This window comes from Candoia aspera, chromosome 4 (genome assembly GCF_035149785.1).
Source record: "Candoia aspera isolate rCanAsp1 chromosome 4, rCanAsp1.hap2, whole genome shotgun sequence".
NCBI classification, from domain to species: Eukaryota; Metazoa; Chordata; class Lepidosauria; order Squamata; family Boidae; genus Candoia; species Candoia aspera.
Window position 1 is genome coordinate 62,743,805 of NC_086156.1, and position 14,726 is coordinate 62,758,530.

Here is a 14,726-nt window from a genome sequence, read left to right on the forward strand (position 1 = left end):
GTATCTTCTGTAGTAAAAAACGATGCAAAAAATTATGCTGTTTCTCTGCAATTTCGTTGAGCAGCCTTTTCATCTCTTGGTTGTCCAACAGTCCAGTTCCTTCCCTGGTTGGTTTCTGTTCTGGATATCTATAAAGTAGGTTTTACTCTTCCTCCTGATGTTTTTGTTTTCCCACTTGCTCCTCAAATTATTTTCTTTTCTTTTCTTTTTTGCATTCATTATTATCTCCTTACACTCTTTCTGCCAGAGTTTTATTGTTTTCATTAGGACAGTCTTTCTGTTGTATTTTTCCTACTACTAGAGAGCCATGGTGGTCTCTTTCTATACTGAATTGATCTTTTCTTACATTGTCAGGGTTTATTTATTTAATGGTGGCTGTAACTTGCTCTAATCCTGATGGACTTTGAGCAATGCACAGCAACATATGAAGCAAAAGTTACAGAACAAAAACAATGCATTCATATAATAAAACATACCTCTGATAGACAGGACTGCAACTGGGGGGGGGGGGGCAAGCGGGGCATATGCCCCAGGTGCCGCACTGGGGGGCGGGCACCAAAATGAACACTGGGGGTGCCATGGGTACAGAATCCATGTTTGTGCCAGGTGACACAGACCCTAGTTGTGGGCCTGCTGATAGATGCCCACAATCAAGTCAGCCAGGGTTGAATTTGCATTTGACAGAAAATCAAAATTTCAGCTGGGAGTGAGGTGCTATTTTTAATTTCGTAAACTTTTGTGTGAAAGGTGAAAGGTCCCCTGTGCAAGCACGGAGTCATGTCTGACCACTTTCACAACGTTTTCTCGGCAGACACCGCTTTCGCAACGTTTTCTCGGCAGACTATAGTGGAGTGGCTTGCCATTGCCTCCCCTGGTCATCACCTTTTAAAAAGTCGTAAACTTTTAAAAGTCGTAAACTTTTAGAATTTGCAAAAAGAAAACAAAAAGGGAAAGGGAGAGGAAGAGGAAGAGGAAGAGGAAGAATGTATATGTCCTAACAGCCAGGAACCATGCTGAGACAAGGAGTAGGTCTCTAGTGTTTTATTACTGCTACATAACAGAGAATCCTAACAAACTGAAGAAGCGTGGGAAAAACCCAGACATATAAACCCCAAAGACTAAGGCGGGCCCGATCTGTGTCTCTTTGTATGGCCACCTAATTTCTCAGTACTACGCATGCGCTTTACAGCCTGGATGGGAGCCCCCTGCTCGCCATCCTCACTCATGACAGTATATGATCATTCATCACTTGTAATCTACACAATTAATTTGTTTACAATTAAGTCCATTTATCTAATTTTTTTTAAAAGAGAAAAATGGAAAAATAAATTGACAGAATATTATAAGGAGATCATATTTTTAAACAATCCTCCAATTGAGACCCCTGCTGGTAGAATGCTTTTTCAAATGTAGAAAGAGAATTAAGTTTTTTTCAGATCATTGTACAATTGACAGACAATGGGTATTCAGCCACACTTACAATATTAACCCTTTTTTTTTTGCAGTCAAAGGACAAGGATCCATTTCCTTTATCCTCTTGATATCTTCCACACTATTGGGATGAACATCTATAAAAAACAATGAGTCTTCCAAAACAAAATCTCAGAATTAATACATCAGGTAACTTCTAGATAAAAGGGGATCAGTATGGAACAAGGCCATATCATATGGAACAAATGCCAAGATATCATATATCTTGGCATTTTGAGCTCCATCTCTCATGCAATTGGCTGAATCCCTCATTTTTTTCCTGGAATTAATTGTAGTTCTAAATCTATAGATATATACATATGTCAAAATAAATTTCTATTGGCATGGATGTACTGGACATACCAATTTCCTCTACCATACCTCCCATTCAGGAATATACTCTTGAATATCTCATTTAACAATTACTTACAAATAATCGTTGTAAGCTTATTACTTTGTAGAGTAGCTAGGATGTTTATAAAAATGAATAGGACATATAAAATATCATAAGGAGCTCAGCAGAGAAGCTGCTGATCTCTCACCATCTTAGCTCTGCCCCCTCTACTTTGTAAAGTATCTGTTAAAGGAATTCTGAAGCTGCCAGCACATGTCTAAATGTTAAAAGTTGTTTTTACTGGCGATATTGTTTTTTAGCAAATGATATTTATGTTGCAGCCTCTCAAATGGCAACAGTTCAACTTCAGGTCCCATTAATTGATTAAAAATATCTACTCCACTCTCCATTCCTGTTCTTCAACAAAAAAATCCCCTTGCTTTTTTTCAAATTTGGATTCTCCCCAGTTGATAATTTAGCATTGTCACAAGGATTAAAGCAGATCATGTATGTTATTGAATAGAATACCATTCTTATCTGGTGGCTAATACAGAAAGAGAAGGAGAGGCTCTCCAGTTTATGCTCATTCTGATATAGTCCATGAGTGGATAAAATGTGCCACTCATTCACCTGAGACCAATGATATATATTATGATATAAAATTAAATCTGGAAAATCAAAACCCTCTTATTTAACTAGCAACTCTCCAAATACAAGATATTTCCAAGACAATGAGTTAAGTTTCTGAAAAATTATTTTAGAAATAGAGTATATAGAGGAATCCCACATATAGCAAAGCATTCATGTTTAAAATATTGATTTTACCCTAAATTCTCAATCTGAATATACCTTACCTATCAAATCATTTGCTATTTATGTGGTCACTAAGAGTTGACAACAACGTGATGGCACATATCATCATCAACATCATCTAGCTGCCAAATCAATAATAAATCAACTGTGGAAACTTTTAGGCAATTGAACAGCTGAGTTCTAGTTGTTGGAATTATCAGGGGTCAACTCAGCATTGTCTCACAAGCATAGTAAGGGAGTTTCTCTGTAGACATATCTCTGTTGTACTGTGGGATGTCATGTGGGTCACCTGATTTCCACTTCCTCCTTCTTGGGTCTGGGGGTTTTAACAATCTCCATTACCTCTTGAGCAGACCTGCAAGCAGGAGGTGCTGCAGAATGCAGCTCCCACCCTACCATCTTGCTTGCATGCACACTTTCTATTCCACCTAGAAAGTGTCTACAAAGAACCAGTTATGATTAAATGCTTTCTACTATGAACCTACCTGTATCCAGATCTACTGAATAAAAGTAAGCTATCTCTATTTTCTTCATCTAACTACAGTGTGAAGACTGAATTTATTTCTGAAAATAATTAAGCTTAATGTGCAAGTTCCTTTTTTTGGTTCAAGCTTCTACTCTGCAAGATTGCTGTTTGTTGCTTGGAGTTCTTGTATTAACCTTTAAAAAAAACTCCATCACTAGTCCCGCCTTAGGCATGAAAGCCGGCTCAGTGACTATGAGCCAGTCACTGTCTCTCAGTCCAACTCACCTCACAGGGTTGTTGTTGTGGGGAAAATAGGAGGCGGAAGGAGTATTAGGTATGTTTGCTGACTTGAGTTATTTATAAAAATAATAAAGGTGGAATAAAAAATATTTAAAAATTACAATTTCTTAGAATCTGGAATGATTATACTGTATACTATATAGTAATAAGGTACAACAATGTCATGTTAAAGAAATATTTTGAATTTTGTGAGTTTGTAATGCTGTTGGAGTAAAATAAATAAACAATACCACCGTTGCTATTTCTAATTCAGTTTGATCATTTAAGAATTGTCTCAGCATTCTCCAATAACAGGCTATGTGTTAGCACCATTCCAAATTGCTAGAGGAGAAACCAAATGCTTCCCTTTGCCATCTTTCTTCTCTCTCTCCGTCTCTCTCTGCAATGGTTTTTGTGTAGCATCTTGTCAATCCTGGTCTTTTTTTTTTTTTAATTAAAGCAGCTATGACCAATCTGACTTCACTTATAAAGCCCCATATCACCTACAAAGCTCTATATGGCACTTCAATTTTATTATTATTTTATTTTTTACACCACTTAAAGACCTATAGAATGAAGCTGTTTATAAATCTCATTAATAAATAATAATACACTCTGAAAAACAGAATGAAAAGCCAGGACTGAAGAAAAGGAATAACTACTTAAATTGAATGATCTTAAATTCCAGGTTTAGAAGAATTGCATGTGAAGGTACTAAAGGAACTTGCTGATGATTTGACTAAAGCTTTATGATTTATCTTTGAGAAATCCAGGAGAATGGTTAGAGTGCCAAGAGGCTGAATGAAAGCAAATACCCTTATCTTCAAAAAGAAGGGAAAGGAGGGTTCTGGTTCAGAGACTGATGATCAGGGGACTAGAAAGTAAGTCATATGAAAAGATTAATGGAATTGGGAAGAGAAGACTGAGGGGGGTTATGAGAGCACTCTTCAAACACCTGAAACGATGACACACACAAAAAGATCAAGATCTGTTCTCTGTTGTTTCAGAATGTGGAACATGAAATGAGGAACTTAAGTTAGAGGTAGGCAGACTCTGACTGAATATTAGAAAAAAATCCTAAGAAAAAGCACATTTTGAGAGTGGAACCAATTACCCAGATACATGGTGGGCTCCCCTTTATCTGGATATTTTTAAACAAAGGTTAGAGAGCTGTCTGTCAGGGATTCTTTCAGTGGATTTCCACGGTGAGCAAGTGGTTGGATATAATAGCCTAAAAGGTCCTTTCCAGCTATATGATTTTTATTATCTTAGACGTCTTTGTAGGTATTTTCAGTCCAAGAAAATTCCTGGGCTCTACTGAAATTGTCCAAAGAAAACTTATTTTTACATTATTATAGCTAATAGCTCCAGGTCTGCTTTGAACCAATTAATATTATATTCAGAGAGACCTATAAAACCATCAATTAATGTTATTAATGTTGGTAGAGGTAACTGTCCTGTTCAGACTATGAGATGGCCAGGCAGAATTACAAAAGGAAGTTCCTTATAACAACCAAGTATTTACAACAGAAAAGAGTCCTTATTAATAGGCAATATAATTCAATCAAGTCCACCCAGGCAGTGGAGGAACACAGGGCAAGGCTGTCAGCTCAAGAGTAGAAGGAGATTGTGGCAACACAGCAAGACAGAACTTGGCTAATTCTCTTGGTGAAGCAGCAAGACCGGGTGTGGCTAGGGCACGTGGCAAGGTGGTAGCTTGAGGTTTGATTGCAGTATGTGGCACTGAGGCCAGGCTAGGCTTGGCGACGGAGGCTAGGCAAGACTCTGCTGGAGTGACAAGACAAGGCTCGGGTCTGGAGGCAAGGCTGAACTTGGCTGGATCAGCGAGACAAGGCTTGGAATTGGAAGCAAGGATGGGCTTGGCTAGAGTGGCAAGACAAGGCTTGGAACTGGAGGCAAGGCTGGACTTGGCTGGAGCAGCAAGACAAGGCTTGGAACTAGAGGCAAGGCTGGACATGGCTGGAATGACAAGACGAGGCTTGGAACTGGATACAAGGCTGGACTCAGCTGGATCAGGGTGCAAAGGAGGTAGGTCCGCATTGATAGAGGGAGCTGGCACTGATTCTCTGTCAGCTACAGGCAAGGCTCCATTTCCTGAAGAGGATTCTCGTGTCGAAGCTGTTAGCACAGTAGAACAGTTGTCTTTGGCAGTTTGCTCCTGGCACTGGTGCCTTTTTATGCTATCCTTTTCGCATTGTTTCTCCTCTGTAGCCAATTGGGCTGCCTTTTGCATTGCACGCTTCTCCACTCTCCTCTCTCACGCACGAATTGGAGGATTCAAACCTCTCTCCGGATTCTGCCCAATCAACGTCTCCGAATTCTCCCACTCTGATGAGTCACTACTAGTTTCTATTTCCCCAGAACTTCCCTGTTAAGCTTTATTTTCCCCTTCTGGCTCAAGATAAGTTTCATTTTCAGAGTCAAGGTCAGACTCAAACCTCACAGTAACACAGGTTCATTAATCAGTACCATATAGATTTATAAACAGGACTTCTTTATGTTCCTTGACAGCATGTATCAAAAGATCTAACTCATCCTCTGCCTAAGTACACATGCTGAAACTTCTAAACATCAATCAACCCATAAAGGAGAGTTTTGGTAAGCATCCTCAGCAAGGGAAAACAAATTCTTACTAAACATAAGAGACTCAAGGCTGACTTTGCATTTTTATAAAAAGCACTTTTATTGGAGAAGGATAAAGAGAGGTTGCAGAAGGATTTGGAGGGAGAGTTCCTATCAGTGATTTTACTAAAATAGAAATTTACATCCTGTTTTTTTCCTTCTTAATAACTAAATTCAGTGGGCGACCTATAGCAGTTTTGTTTGTTGCTTACAGAGTAAAGCAACAATATCCAAGGGTGCCTTCTGTCTAAAAGCACCTTAAATAAACACCCTGTCTATAATACATAGTTAGAAATTGTGGATTGCAGGCAGTCTATTGAGATGGGTTTAACCAAATAACCTGCATCAGCATCTCTGAGCCACTTAAATCCTATCAGAATTGGGCGGCACTGAAGCAAGAATGAATGAATGAGTAGCTGCAACTACCTGATATTTCACTTGCATGTGAATTAAACAATGCCTTTGTGTATTTATGAATGTAATATTTGATACACATAAACAGATAACATTTGTCTGATCATTTTTTAAAAAAAGGTATAAATGACAACTGCACATTTTGTTTCTTTTTATTTCCTTAAAAATGTTCTGATGAATATGTAGCAGCAACCAACTTCTTTATGGTTATGCTGCTTGTTGTAAAGGCTATGAAATTAATTACATTTAAAATCATATGTATTTGTCTTGTTACTGTCCCTCCAAGCAGTTTTAATGTGTGAATGAAAGCATATAAACTGTAACGTGGCCAGACTGTTTATTTCATAGTATGGATTAAGAAGCAAGATAGTTTCTAGACATGCAGCAGGTTTATATATTTATATATTTATTAAAATCCTAATTTGAGAAAGAAAAAGATATCAAAATTCTTCAGTGAATCACATTTTAACAGCCAGATTTATAATTTATTAATTTCAGTCTTATATATTTTTATTACTTCTTTCCTCAGGAGTCCAGAAAGAACTCAGACTTATTTATTGTTTCTAGGTAGTAGGATATCATGAAATATTTGTTATCTCCTTGGTTTAAAGTTGGTATAGAGGTGGGATTATTATTTCCATATGAATTTCCACTAAATGGGATGAGAATGGCATCAAAATGCTGACCAGTTAAATTAGTTAAAATATAAGGCAGCAATAATTCTATATATTCTGAGAAAAATTCTGAATATATTTCAGCTTTTTTTCTACTATATTATGTCATGTCATGTTCTCTAAAAAAATCAATATATGACATATTAAAAAGCTGAACCAAAAATACGATTTGCCCTTTTGTTTTACATGTACATTTTTTCATTTTTGTCTATCATTTAGGAAGTTCATAATACATCCTGGAGATAATATAGATTTTGTTGAAACAATATAAAGTTATTTAAAATGTGTATTCTATATGTGTTATGTGTTTGGACCTCCATCTTTGTGCTTCAATATTATGCCTAGAAAACCCAGCCCCATTTTAATTTTTTTCTGAGGAGATATTTACTTAGAGACTATATTTGTACTTTGCTGTGTGTCATGAGTGCCGTTGAGCTGAAGACATCAGCACAACGGCACAAATGACAATAACGAGGAAACAGAGGAAGGGGCTCAAGATAAGCATAGCATGCACAACAAAAACCACAGACCCTAGCTGGAGCATGCAGCCATCAAAACACAAAAGAGAGAGAGGAAAGGACAAAGGATAGGCGGATCGCGAGGCACACCCAAGCTGTTAGCACAAGCGCAACGGAGATCGCCCAGCTGACAGCAATCACCGGCTGAATGAGGAAACCGATGATGGGCGATCCCGGGGCACCCGCTGGGGCCTCGCAACCCTTCACCTACCGGCAAGACAGCATGCAGGACAAAGGGGGGATGATGTAACCCAGGGTGAGGGGGCGCTGACCGGCGCGGGGTATTTAAACCCCGCACCGGCGCGCTCTCCTCACTCTCAGCTTTTTTTCGCAACTGTTACTACGTAAAGAAATAAACCTGAACCTGCTCTCGCATGAATCAGCATCAGTGTTTTACTCTGCGGTAGGCAGTGCATGACACTGTGTCTCTGCATTTCAGTATTTGGGATTGTTTTTAATAGTCATTCTGCTAGGGTGATATTTACAATACAAGGAATAGAACAATTATGCTTGCTGTTCTGTGGTGTTTTGTGGTGCATGTATATGCTGAAAACACTACAGTACCAGAATATGTTTTAATGTAGACCGTAAAAATTTATTTCTTTATTAACAGCATTTTATATTGCCAGTTAAGAGCACATTTAAATTTCCTATTAGCAATATAATAGTATAAATGACTATGTGTTGGAACAGCCCCATTGCCACTTGGAGGCCCTTTCCCAGCTACCTGAGCTTGTGTGTCTCCACTTCTTCTAGGACTGTTGCCAAAGCAAAGCAACCATTGCTTGGCTGCACTAGTAACCTACCTGGAAGTCTCTTCTATGCAGGCATGGAGACCTATTCAGAAGAGTGGAAAAGGGACTCAAGAGACAGAGCTGCCCCAAACACTTCTAGCAGCACCTTCAAAGAGCTTCTTCATAAGCAAAATGGAGGCTTCTCCAAGAAAATTGTCCATTCTGATGCCATGTTTATACTTCAGAGTGAGGGGACACCCTGAGAAGGAACTTTATTTGTTATCTTAAAACACTAAAAGTGTCTGGGCAGTGGGGGAGTATGTTCCAGAAACTAGGGTAGGTATTCTTCAGGCTTGCAAAACTATTGTATTTTTTAAAACCAGAGGCTCAAGATCTACCAACCGGCGCCAAGGCAAACAGCATTTTAAAAAATGGCTCAGAAAAATGTTTTCCATACCAAAATCAAAAAGAGCTCAAAAGCTTTCCAAATCTGATTACCCCTGCTCATCCCCACCCTCATACAACTATATACCTAAATCTTGTTAATTTCTGCAGTAAAATGTAGGCTGTAAAGACTCATTTTGTTGCTATATTAAATAACTGAAAGTCAGATATCTTTGCAAATCATCATTGTTTACCAATGGTTTCCAGTTCATCACTGCTTTAAGATACTGAAGCCCCAAACATGCAGATCTTAAGTATTGAAACTAGAAGTATAGTGTTAGGAACAAACTGAATACCCTTTTTTATTCATAACACTTTTTAAATTCAGTTTGCATTTTAACATATTATTAAAGTGTTGTCTAAAACATGAATCTAACTCAAATAAATCATCATAAATAATGATTACTGCATTCTTACTGCATTCTATGAATGCTCTTGTTAAAACCAGTGCTGGAGATAAAATGCTACAGGTCTGATCCTATTCTATCAAGTCCTTACCCATCTCTCTAAAAATGAAAAGACAAAAAAGATAAACAATATAGTATTTGGGAAGGTAGGGATGATCCAAGCAAGGAGGAAAAGTCTGGACAAGTTTATGCAAGGAAGAGGAAGGAAGAACAGAAGGTAAAAGAAAAGAACAAAAGAAGCAATCTTGTAGTAACTTATTCTGAGCATGCTCCACGGATGGCAGAAGATAACACTATCATGGCAGCAGACCACAAAAAAGACTCTCTCTGGATATTGTTTAATGAAATTTCTTTCATTTAAATGTTTGAACTGAATTCAAGACCATTGATGTGATAATCAAGCTTTAAATACCAAATAGAAGAATACATTTTTCTGCAGATGTAGAAAGAGTATTTTATTCATTTGGACCAATCAGAATTAAGAAATAATTTTGGAACTGAAAAAGCAGAAAAGTTTGTGTTTCTTTTTAAGATTATGAATGGCAAGATAAAGGTGAAAAACACGACTGACCAGTACTAGCCACCCAATATTTTGCATATCGTGCATTGACTTGGAAGAAGGTTTTATGAAATAAAAGGAATACTCTTTCTTTCATTAAGAAGATGGTTAAGTATAACCTTTTTGATACTGAGGTAAATAACTAACATTAATTTGCCTGAGGTATGATTGAAATCAGTTGAATGAAACATGATTTAAATCGAACCCTCCCTTGTCACAAAACTTCCGGATCCATCTTCTTCAATCCAGTTTGCAGGCGAAAGCAGCCTTCTGCATCCTGGTATTCCAAATGTTCTGAATATTTCCATTATTCTCAGCCACCATCACCAATAAGCAGGGATCAACCAGAAAAAGAGGATTCTCTTTAGTTATTATATTCAGTTATATTTCTTGGCTAAACAGAAATCCAAGAGAGAAAATTTTAACAGACAAGAGTATTCTTCCTGCCCTTGAGTCTATTCTACCACCATACTAACTACCTACAAGCAAGAAACTTGTAGGTAGTTAGGTAGAAGAGATTAACTTTATCCAACTCCCAACCCAGGGCTCAGGGAGGGTCAGGTCAGCTTCCTCATCCATAATCAAATCCAACTGTCCTGGACTTTTGTTTTAACTTTAAATAAACAAACATTCAACCTTAAAAAATAAAAGACCAACAGACTCCTGCAATGTTTTTCACCCTTGAGTCCCTCTGCCACATTTTGTAATTTTTCACAGTCATATATTCCCATCTTTAAGCAATGTTTTTCTCTCCCCAGTTGTTGTGTCAAAGGCTGATGCAAATAGCAAGGGAAACTGATTGACTACACAAGGGAGAAAAGAAGGCAGATGAGACACAAAGTACTGTCAGATGCACATAGTAAACAAACTGAAAACAGTAAAGGGGAAATGTGACATTTCTTTCATCTCTTACGGCTATAACAATCTTATGTATTACTACTGGCACAATCAAGTTGGAAACATAGTGCTTTGTATTGTTTTCTAAGTTGTCAAACTGTATTTTGGAACTTGAATGAAATCTATATTACTATTTTGCAAACTAAAAAGCCATGGTACCTATTTTGGATTTCATTACCATCACACATCATTTAGTTAGCATTAGGTATGTGCAGTGCATGTTCTTCCTCCAGGCCACACTGATCCAGCCATTCCAGGGGAGGCCTGGCAGCTTTCTGGAATTAAATCTTCTGGAACAAGAAGTGTTTTGTTCTGTACATGGTCTGACCCTGAAGTAGGTATAGTCTAGCAGCCTAGTCCTCATGGTCACTGCTGCTGCTGCTGCTGCTGCTGTACCTTCTCCTCCTCTTTATCTAGTGGGGGGGGAGTTGGTTTTTGATATTTTCAGTCCTGGACCTTTTCTTCTTAAAGAAATGCCTCCTAAAGACAAACATTGCTTAAGTGATGTTTGCACAGGCTCTCAACTACCACAAAAGTGCCTTTTCTGGTCCATACACTGATGATATTTTGTTCTCATGAGCTGGTTATTTCCAGAAAACACTGTTTCCACTATGCAAAATTAGCACATTCCCTGGCGTTGTTAGTCTTTTGCTTACCAAGACTCTCACCCGTGAGGAAGAAGCTGATTTTACCAGTTTCCAAATCTGTCAGATCCTCTTAGTCTGCGTCTTCCTCTTATCAACAGTTCCCAACTTAAAGGTTTTCAAAACACCCCAAACACATTTGTAGGCTCACATTACAATCTAAAAAGCACAGAAAGCACAAAAATTAAATAGAAGACAGAGTATGCAGGCCTATGCAAGACCTAGAGAACAAAATCCAAAATTCACTTGTGACAAGAGGCCATAAGGAGTGTTATAAAAATATCTTTCTCACTAGTTTCAGGAACACTATTGGACAAATTAATATTTGGATGTTTGAAATATTACAGTAGTATTCAATCTCACTGGTTCCATTAATATTTTAGGGGATTTTTATGTCTTGAATGATACTATAGACAGATTATATTATAGTGTAAACTGTTAAAATAAAAAACTTTCTTCCATGCATATCCAAAAGTTATATAACCATGAACCATTCCTCACCTCACTCATTTACTAAGAACTGTCAGGCTGGAGACATCAGCCTGCCAGCAAAGACTTTCCACTCATACCTTTCTATCCTTGATTGATTCAAGGCAAAGATTCTCCCACTAACGCCTTTGCTGCTCCTGATCAAATCAAGGCAAGACTTCCTTTTTCTGACCTTGAATGAATCAGTGTAAAGTTTTATTGAACATAGTTTTTTTCCCAATGCTATTCACAAAAAAACATACCATTAAGCCAACAATGAAAAGTACCTGCTGTAGTCCCTTTGAAGTTAATTATTTAATTGGGAAAACACTTCTTACCTCTGCGTATGGCCGATTCCTAGAAAAGAGTAGGTCTTTTTAAGAACTGTCAACACAACAACCAGCTGACACAAAGCAGGCAAAACTGACAACTAATCATGCTATTAGTACTGGGAATTCAATTCTCTATATAATTTTTTTTTTTGGTAACAACATTGAACGTTTTCTGCAATTTGAAACCTGACAATCATTTGTACAATAAACTGGTGGCCTTCCTTTTCAATGCTGAGCATTGTTCTTCTTCCATGACACTGCCTTGGGTGTCATGGAAGGCAAGGTAAATATAGTTTACATAAGCATATCTGTGACTGATATCAAAAACAGGTTATGTGTTTTGTTTTTTGGTTTGTTTCGGTTTGTTTCTTTTGAGAATAATAGGGGTCTCAGAGAAATCACTACAGAGAAAGCCAAGAAAACAATCTTCTTTCAAACTAAAAGCAAATAGCAACAGAAAATTCTTAGCTTCATCTAGCTGAATTCTAGTCCCATACTAAATGATAAGCTATGTAAGGACACTAGCCACATACGTGTGTTTTATTTATTCAGTTCCTTTGAGCTACAATATCTGTCCTAAATGTTAGTATGAATGCAGCTGCTTGATCTTTATCTGACTATGTGCTACACTTGGCTAGTGTCAACCTTATCTAGGTTTTTTCCCTATGGCTACTGTATTGTGTGATCTCATCTGTTTAGTTCTTTATGAATCATGCATTATGCAAATTTAGATGTTGGGTTAATTAGCCAAGTTAAACAAATGGTGTAGGCCCATAAAACGGTACGAGTTAGAAGGGCCTGTTTAAAGCAATAACTCTTAATTGCTTTCTCAATGCAAGACTAAAGCATCCCTAAAAGATGGCTTTGTTTAAACACATCCATTGAATGGGAGCTCTCAAGATCTCCCTTTGATTGGGGTTTTTTGCTAACATTCAACCAGAATTTGCCTTCCTTAACTTTATACTGAGAACTGTACTCTGGAACGATAGAGAACAGGTCTTCTTCATCCCTTGTTTTCCTTCCCCAAGACCCTCATTCTGTCTGATGGCAAGGGAGCAATGGCAATGACATAAAAACTATCACAATCCAGGATGTCTCATCTGCATATTCCTCTGGTTCTCTACACACCTTCAGCTGAGCTCCCTTGACTTGAAGGAATCTGACTTGCTCTCTGACATCCAGGAGCTCATTGCACAGAGCACACACCCATGACTTTTGCCCAATAAACAGTTAATTGTACATTTGACACCCAATGCAATAAACCAGAAAGCAGTCCCTCACCGTTAACTTTCAAACTTCATTGTAATTATTGCTGGTATCCTCTTCAGTACTTCTTTAGGAATTCTTTTAGGTTAATATTATATAGTTTGAAGCTCTGGCTTTCTTATATAGTCACTAAGTTCACTTTGATGCTTAGTCTCTGGAGTTCCCCAGTTTACCTCCCCACTGAACTTCTAAGACTATTGGTCTTAAAGACTCAATGTTATATCCAGGTTTTGGGTAGCATGCCTCCAAATAGCAGTTGCAGGGGAATAGTGAATGGAAGAGGACTATCTCTACACTTCTTGTTTGCAAGAGTTGTTTGTTTAGCCGCTGTGAGAAACAAAGTGCTTCACCAAGATAAGCCTTGACCTGATCCAACAGGGTTGTGTTCTAATATATCCAATCACAGGTTTTAGGGCAGTAGTATTTGCTTTGTATCAACTAATTAACATATCTGGAAATATCATACTGTGACTTTCTTAATCTCTTAAAATAGTCTCCCCAAACCCCTGATGTTAAGGAGAAGCATTCTGCAAAGGATCAAATAAGACTATCAATAGTTTAAATTATGTGGAGTTTCTGTTGTGAAAGTTTCAATGGACTTTATATTCTTTTTTTCTCTTTCAAAAAAACTATTATATGTGATTTTCTTTTTTTTAATGTCATAAAATGTTTCAGTATCTATCATTCAAATTACATTAGTTGTTCTGAAGAACATGTTTATGTATCTTACAAGCATGTGAATTATAAACAGACTGTATATGTGTTTGAAATGCGGCAAGATACCCAAAATAGCACTCTTAGGAATCTGGACTGGATTCCTAGAAACTTTTGTTATTATATACACATGAACACTCTTGAGTACAGTATAACATCTGGGAACTAAATCAGGCTTTAAAGAGTTTTATGGGAGATTACTGTGTGTTACTCTGTATTGAAACAGTGATTAATGCAACTGTACCAATTCTAAAATTAGTAATGTATTGAGAAAATATATATAATACACATGCAAGAGACTGATGTAATTTAAATTTTAGAAGAAATTAGAGAATGACCGAGGTACTTGAAATTGAAAACAAATTGATCAGTAATCTCTGTATGTTAATTATAAAAAATAAATGGGCAAATCAAGGACACAATACAGTGGGAAGTTCTTATTAACATAAGCAAAACCCTCAATCAATTTCAGCTTATGTTGTGCAAAAGAAATTCCTTATATATTTCTGAATCATGTACTTAAACAATGCTGCTCCTGGATTCAAAGAAACATTTAGAGAATCATTCTCTAAATCATTCTCCTGGATTGGCGTTTTTATCACTCATCTCGAAACCTATCCGAATGAACATTTCTTTTGCTGTCTTGCAGT